At 40.5% G+C, this 7546-nt stretch overlaps 1 pseudogene; it reads left to right on the top strand.

The window, feature by feature from the left end:
- Window positions 1-7546, top strand: part of LOC103396918 (TBC1 domain family member 10A-like) — a 12548-nt pseudogene that overhangs the window by 2716 nt on the left and 2286 nt on the right.

Genomic DNA, 7546 nt, shown 5'->3' with positions numbered 1-7546 from the left:
TAAAAAAAAAAAAAAAAAATATAACACAACGATAAAACCATAATTTTATTGTTGGTGAAACCAACCTTTGTTTGTTGGTTTCATCGTCTACTAAACACACGCCCATGTAAAAAAAACAAACGGCGTTTCACGTTTTCACTTCGTACAATTGTTTAAACCGCTAATGTCTAATTGCTAATCTGTTTTTTTTCTCTTTTGTCCATCCCAAATGTCCAGAGCTCAGGACGTCCCTCCGGCCGTGCTCAGACAGAGGGAGCTCAAATGGCTGGACATGCTCAACCACTGGGACAGGTGGATAATCAAGAGATTCGACAAGGTTAGCGCCACGCTAACAGACGGCGTTTTGATACCGTGTCACTGTAGTTAGCATGGGTTTGATGTACCCCCCTCCGCAGTCCTGACCCGGTGCTGCTGGGGCAGGAATAGACAAGATAACTGGTATTTATCAAGCTATCGCTTGCACGACTATGAGGTGGCGGCGGCGGCGAAGATGCGGCATTTATTACGGCTGCTTACTCGTCAAACTAGTTCAGCTCCGATTTTTTTTTTTAAATTTTTTTTTTAAACAAAACAAAACGCAAAGGGAGTGTTGGTAGATCATGAGCAATTAAAATATATAAATATTTAAACAAATATATTTAAATATATATTGAACTTAAACTTGAGCTAGCTTAGCACCAATACATTTGTTGAATCATATGTCGTACAGCTACAGCTATTTAATCAATACATAATACATATATATAAAATATATTCAGCTCGTATGGCTAAATATATATAAAACTCTTCTAAAAATGTTTTGTTCGTTTGAGTTTTGAAAGTGATTTTCATGTGACACATTGAAAAGTCTCTCTCTCGGACTTGAGTGAAGTCGAGGTGCCGGTTTCTGTGTTCCAGAAAAATCTGCTGAGAGTGAAAAAATTGTTTTTTTCTGCTCAATCGGTTTTTTCTGTGCGACTTGTGACTTTCACGGTTGATTATGAATGGTTCTATTTTTGGACCCTTGCAAAGTTGGCGTATAGTTGTGCACAATCATCATATTGCGATACTACAGGCACGATGATATATTGAATATATTGTTCTCTGTGCGAGTTTTTAAAGTGATTTTTTTTTTTTTGATAAACCATGAAATAAAACTATTGGCAAGAATCTGACGATACGTATCACGACACAGGATCAACCGTACGATATATATTGCGATATATTGCCGTACTATAGGAATGACGATACTGTATATTGAGGTGTTTTATTTTCTGATACGGGATCAGCGATATTTCAGGGTATCGATATTTTCTTACTCCCCCTACTGTTCAAAGTCTGGCACTGCGACCAATGAAGACGAAACACATACCATCAGTTTCTGGCCAGAAACTGATGGATTGGCAAGAATCTGACCATCCGATACGTATCATGATACAGGATGAACCGTACGATATATTGCGATAACATCAGAACAGAGGGATCTACATTTGGAATCACTAGAGAAAGAAAGATTTTTTTTTATTATTATTTGGACTCATTTGTTCCTTCTGTTGCTCAGGTGAGGCTGCGGTGCCAGAAAGGAATCCCTCCGGCCCTGAGAGGCCGCGCATGGCTCTACCTGTCGGGGGGGAAGGTGAAGAAAGAGCAGAACCAGGGAAAGTTTCAGGTCAGAGAAGCTTCTTCTTTCACTTCCCCTTCACTGCTGTGTTTACTCCTTTCGCCCTTTTTTCGGTTCTGTCGACTCGGTTACTGAACCTCTAAATGTCAAAGTTTTAAAACCCCTCAAGTTTGAATCCAACTAATATATGACGTAATATATTTAACTATAATAAAAGTTCAATGTGTTCCGCCAGGAGCTGGACAGCCAACCGGGAGATCCTAAATGGGTGGATACCATCGAGAAAGACCTCCATCGTCAGTTTCCTTTCCACGAGATGTTCATTTCCCGAGGAGGACACGGGTAAGTCACCGGAATTACCAGATTCAAGTTGCTCTTTCAGACTATCATTTATTTATTGCAAAAACAATTTTTTTTCTTTGTTCGTCAATGTGTGATGTGCAGTGCAATTAAATCCTCTTCCGCTAGGTGGCAACAGATGGCTATTAAAACTAAAAAAGGAAAATGTCGAAGATCTGTTTCTGAGTACTTTCTTCAATTCCTGCCAGTATATCAGTGTCGTCTTCAACTAAACAGGAGTTCATTTTTTAGTAAATTTAAACTAGAAGAAAAGCTTGGGTAACACGTTACGTGGTACCATGTTTGGCCACAAGAGGGCACCGTCTGTTCTCATGATAACTGAACGTCGACTTCATGGAAGGAACACAAATAAAAAAAAAATGCGACCAAAAAGTAAAAAAAAAATCCATACAGAAAAAAAAAAATGGATGAACTTTAACTGATGCTATTGGTCAGTGTGAGGAGAGGAGGCGGAGTTTGTTGGTGGAATTGTTTAGACCGAGGATGGATGGATTCAGTGATCAGGAATAAGACGTTTAACCCACGTTCTTTGTTGTTAGAAATAAATTCGTAACTTATAACTTGTTCCCCGACATGTGACAGTAATACTTTGCTCTAACGTATACTATGAAAAATACAGAACTTCCAGCCTATGTTTGGTGTGAAAATTCCTCTAATTTTCTACCTGTTGTGTTCACAGGCAGCGGGACCTTTTTTGCGTCCTGAAGGCCTACACCCTCTACAGGCCAGAGGAGGGATACTGCCAGGCCCAGGCTCCCATAGCTGCCGTGTTGCTCATGCACATGCCTGCTGAGGAGACGTTTAACCCACGTTCTTTGTTGTTTTAAATAAATTCGTAAATTTTTGTTTTTTATAATTCGTTTCTCGACGCATGTCACTAATACTTCGCTCTAACGTATACTACGAAAAATACAGTACTTCCACGCCTATATTTGGTGTGAAAATTCCTCTATTTTTCCTGATTTTCCACCTGCTTTGTTCACAGGCAGCGGGACCTTTTTTGCGTCCTGAAGGCCTACACCCTCTACAGGCCAGAGGAGGGATACTGCCAGGCCCAGGCTCCCATAGCTGCCGTGTTGCTCATGCACATGCCTGCTGAGGTTCTGTATACTCCGACCAGAAATACCGTATAAAGTATTGCAGTAGACATGCCGTCACTTTACTGTGTCAATGTTGGAATATTCTGCGCTTTTTTTTCTTTTTTCATTTTTCTTCCATTTTTTAAAAGGCCAAAGTTCTGAAGGCATGCTATATTTCTTTTGCCACAAGGTGGCAGATGTGCACTAGTGTGCCGAGGAAAATTATCCAACATCCCAAAACTAATATTTATTGCAAATAATTTTTTGTTTTTTGTTTTTCAAAGTGCAATGCAATCCGCTTCCACTAGGGGGCAGCAGCCATTATATTAGCGTTGTCTCCAACTAAACAGGAGTACTTTTTTTTTTTTAGTAAATTTAAACTAGAATATTTAATTACATATACTTTTCGCGAGTCAACCGGTTGCTTGTCACATCCATTGGCTGCTGACCGTAGCCTCGGAAGGGTTAATTGGTAGAAGATGACGGAAGCAAGTGAAGATCCTCAGGACCTCCTTTGACCGTTTGGTTTCTAAATGAGTGACGTCGTTGTGAGTGTATTTTTAAACACAGTCGCAGCGACTGTTTGGATGAAGTCATTCACAAATACAGTCGATCCTGGAGCAGCTCCAGAGATCGGAAAGATGACTTCAAGAACATTTCCTTATGAGGATGTTCTTCGGAACTGCGGAACAAACCTCTAGTTGTCTGACTGCGGTAGTGGTAGTTACGGTGACCTCTGACCCTCTGACTCTGTGCTCATGTCCGCAGGATGCCTTTTGGGGATTGGTCCAAATTTGTGAGAAGTATCTCCCCGGCTACTACAGCCCTGGACTGGTAAGGCTGTGATTGTCGCCAACGTAAAATCTGGAATGTTCTTTGGCCTTCACAGACTCGCGACGTTTGCGGTTCTGAGATCATTTATAAATATTTAGGCCTTGTCAAACAATTTAATTGTTATTTAGTTACCCGCAAGGAACGACAGTAAATGTGTCTAATGAGAATGTTGCCTGTGGAATCTAGAAGATTCTAAGAGGGAGTTATGAGGGAAGGGTTTTAAGAATTAAAGAGTCGAACACAGAGACAAACCATAGAACCATAGAAAGTCCATAGAAGTAGATCAGATGATGGTTTTAGAAGTAAGGCTATACATATATATGTAAACACATACACTATATTACCAAAAGTATTTGCTCACCTGCCTTGACTCATACTATGAACTGAAGTGCCATCCCATTCCTAACCCAGAGTTCAATATGATGTTGGTCCACCTTTTGCAGCTATTACAGCTTCAACTCTTCTGGGAAGACTGTCCACAAGGTTGAGGAGAGTGTTTATAGGAATTTTTGACCATTCTTCCAAAAGCGCATTGGTGAGGTCACACACTGATGTTGGTCGAGAAGGCCTGGCTCTCAGTCTCCGCTCTAATTCATCCCAAAGGTGTTCTATCGGGTTCAGGTCAGGACTCTGTGCAGGCCAGTCAAGTTCATCCACACCAGACTCTGTCATCCATGTCTTTATGGACCTTGCTTTGTGCACTGGTGCACAGTCATGTTGGAAGAGGAAGGGGCCCGCTCCAAACTGTTCCCACAAGGTTGGGAGCATGGAATTGTCCAAAATGTTTTGGTATCCTGAAGCATTCAAAGTTCCTTTCACTGGAACTAAGGGGCCAAGCCCAGCTCCTGAAAAACAACCCCACACCATAATTCCTCCTCCACCAAATTTCACAGTCGGCACAATGCAGTCTGAAATGTACCGTTCTCCTGGCAACCTCCAAACCCAGACTCGTCCATCAGATTGCCAGATGGAAAAGCGTGATTCATCACTCCAGAGAACGCGTCTCCACTGCTCTAGAGGCCAGTGGCGGCGTGCTTTACACCATTGCATCCGACACTTTGCATTGCACTTGGTGATGTGTGGCTTGGCTGCAGCTGCTCGGCCATGGAAACCCATTCCATGAAGCTCTCTGCGTACTGTACTTGGGCTAATCTGAAGGTCACATGAAGTTTGTAGCTCTGTAGCAATTGACTGTGCAGAAAGTCGGCGACTTGCTTGATTTTATACACCTGTGGCCAGGCCAAGGGATTAGGACACCTGATTCTGATCATTTGAATGGGTGAGTGAATACTTTTGGTAATATAGTGTACCTGTATCTTATTCATGAAGACATCAAGACATTGCTCACAGTTAAAGGGATAGATTGACGCTGACTTATAATCAAAACAGTCAGAAGAAAGTAGTGAAGAAATGACATGAACTGAATCCTGGGATCAGACAACATTGAAGTTTTATTATGTGGTAAAGTAACATCAAGTGCAATGAATGATTATTTATCATTTATATATAAATATTATATGGTAATTTAACAAACAAATCATACTAATGGATAAGGAGTTAATAAACAAATGCATTTGGTAAAAGACAATTTAAACATTAACATATACACGCCGTAGATTTAACTTGAATGCTGTCCAATCAGGGTTTGGTCCCATGCTCTCAGGTTCCTCAGTCTGTGTCACTATCACTGAGCTAAATTGATAGAGGTCATACATTTGGGGAAAACTTTTATTTGCCATGAACGTTGTGAAGCATAAACCTTAAACTTTCACGTTGGCCAATGGATTTACATGATATATATATATAGATAGATGTACGAGTTCCGCAGAGAATGAAACGTGTGGACCAACATCAGTGTGTGACCTCACCAATGCGCTTTTGGAAGAATGGTCAAAAATTCCTATAAACACTCTCCTCAACCTTGTGGACAGTCTTCCCAGAAGAGTTGAAGCTGTAATAGCTGCAAAAGGTGGACCGACATCATATTGAACTCTGGGTTAGGAATGGGATGGTACTTCAGTTCATAGTATGAGTCAAGGCAGGTGAGCGAATACTTTTGGTAATATAGTGTATATATACATATATGCATATGCACATATGCACATATACGCACATGTATAGATATACACATACGCACATATACACATACGCATATGCACATATACACATATGCATATATATAGATGTACGCACATATACACATATATACACATATGCATATATAGATATACGCACATATACACATATATATACACATATGCTTATACTGTATATATATACATATATGCATATGCCTATATATACATATACACACACAGATATATATATATATACATACATACATACATACAGTTAGGCCAAAAGTATTTGGACAGTGACACAAGTTTTGTCATTTTAGCTGTTAATGAAAACATATTCAGGATACAATTATATAATAAGTATCAGCTTAAAGTGTAGACTCTCAGCTGTAATTTGAGAGGATTCACATCCAAATTGGAGCAAGGGTTTAGGAATTACAGGTCTTTAATATGTAGCTGCCGCTTTTTCAAGGGACCAAAAATAATTGGACAGTTGACTCCGAAGGCTGAAAAAAAAGCAAACAAGGCTGCATGCACTCATTCCTCGTTAACCTGTCATCAACTAAGCAGTTAAAAGGTCTGAAGTTGATTCCAGGTGTGTTGTTTGCATTTTGAAGCTGTCCATGTGAACGCAAAACATGCGCTCAAAGGAGCTCTCGATGGAGGTGAAACAGACCATCCTGAGGTTGAAACAAAAGAAGAAATCCATCTAAGAGATATCAGATATGTTAGGAGTGGCCAAATCAACAGTTTGGTACATTCTGCGAAAAAAGGAGATCACTGGTGAGCTTGGAAACTCAAAAAAGCCTGGACGTCCACGGAAGACATCAGTGGTGGATGATCGGAGAATACTTTCCATGGTGAAGAAAAACCCCTTCACAACATCCACTAAAGTGAAGAACACTCTCCAGGAAGTAGGTGCATCAGTGTCTAAGTCTACCATAAAGAGAAGACTTAATGAAAATAAATACAAAGGATTCACCACAATTGATTGGACGGCGCTTCACGGTACAGATGGACAATGATCCAAAACACACTGCAAAAGCAACCCAGGAGTTTTTTTAAACAAAGAAGTGGAATATTCTGCAATGGCCAAGTCAGTCACCCGATCGCAACCCAATTGAGCATGCATTTCACTTGCTCAAGACATAACTTAAGGCAGAAAGACCCACAAACAGGCAACAACTGAAAACGGCTTACATTTTATTATTTGTCCAATTACTTTTGAGCCCCTGAAAGGAGGAGAGTTTGTATATAAACAGCTACAATTCTTACATGTTTAATCATATAATTTTGTTCAACCCCTTGAATTAAACCTTAAAGTCTGCAATTCAACTCTTTTGTAGTTGTTTCATTTCAAACCCAATGTGGTGGCATGCAGAGCCCAAATCATGAAGATTGTGTCACTGTCCAAATAGTTTTGGGCCTAACTGTATATATACTAGTCCAGTCAGAGTAACACGATGCACCTGGACTGGTTACGTCCAGGTGTCTATATATTTAGGCTTTGTTGTCTTACGCACCTCCTCTGCCGTCCCTACCTGTGTCCTCCTCCAGGAAGCGATACAGTTGGACGGGGAGCTCCTGTTCGCGCT

This window comes from Cynoglossus semilaevis, chromosome W, assembly GCF_000523025.1.
Source record: "Cynoglossus semilaevis isolate Cse_v1.0 chromosome W, Cse_v1.0, whole genome shotgun sequence".
Classification (NCBI taxonomy): Eukaryota; Metazoa; Chordata; class Actinopteri; order Pleuronectiformes; family Cynoglossidae; genus Cynoglossus; species Cynoglossus semilaevis.
Note: the sequence above shows the minus strand (reverse complement) of the source record. Positions and strands in the feature narration are given on the sequence as shown.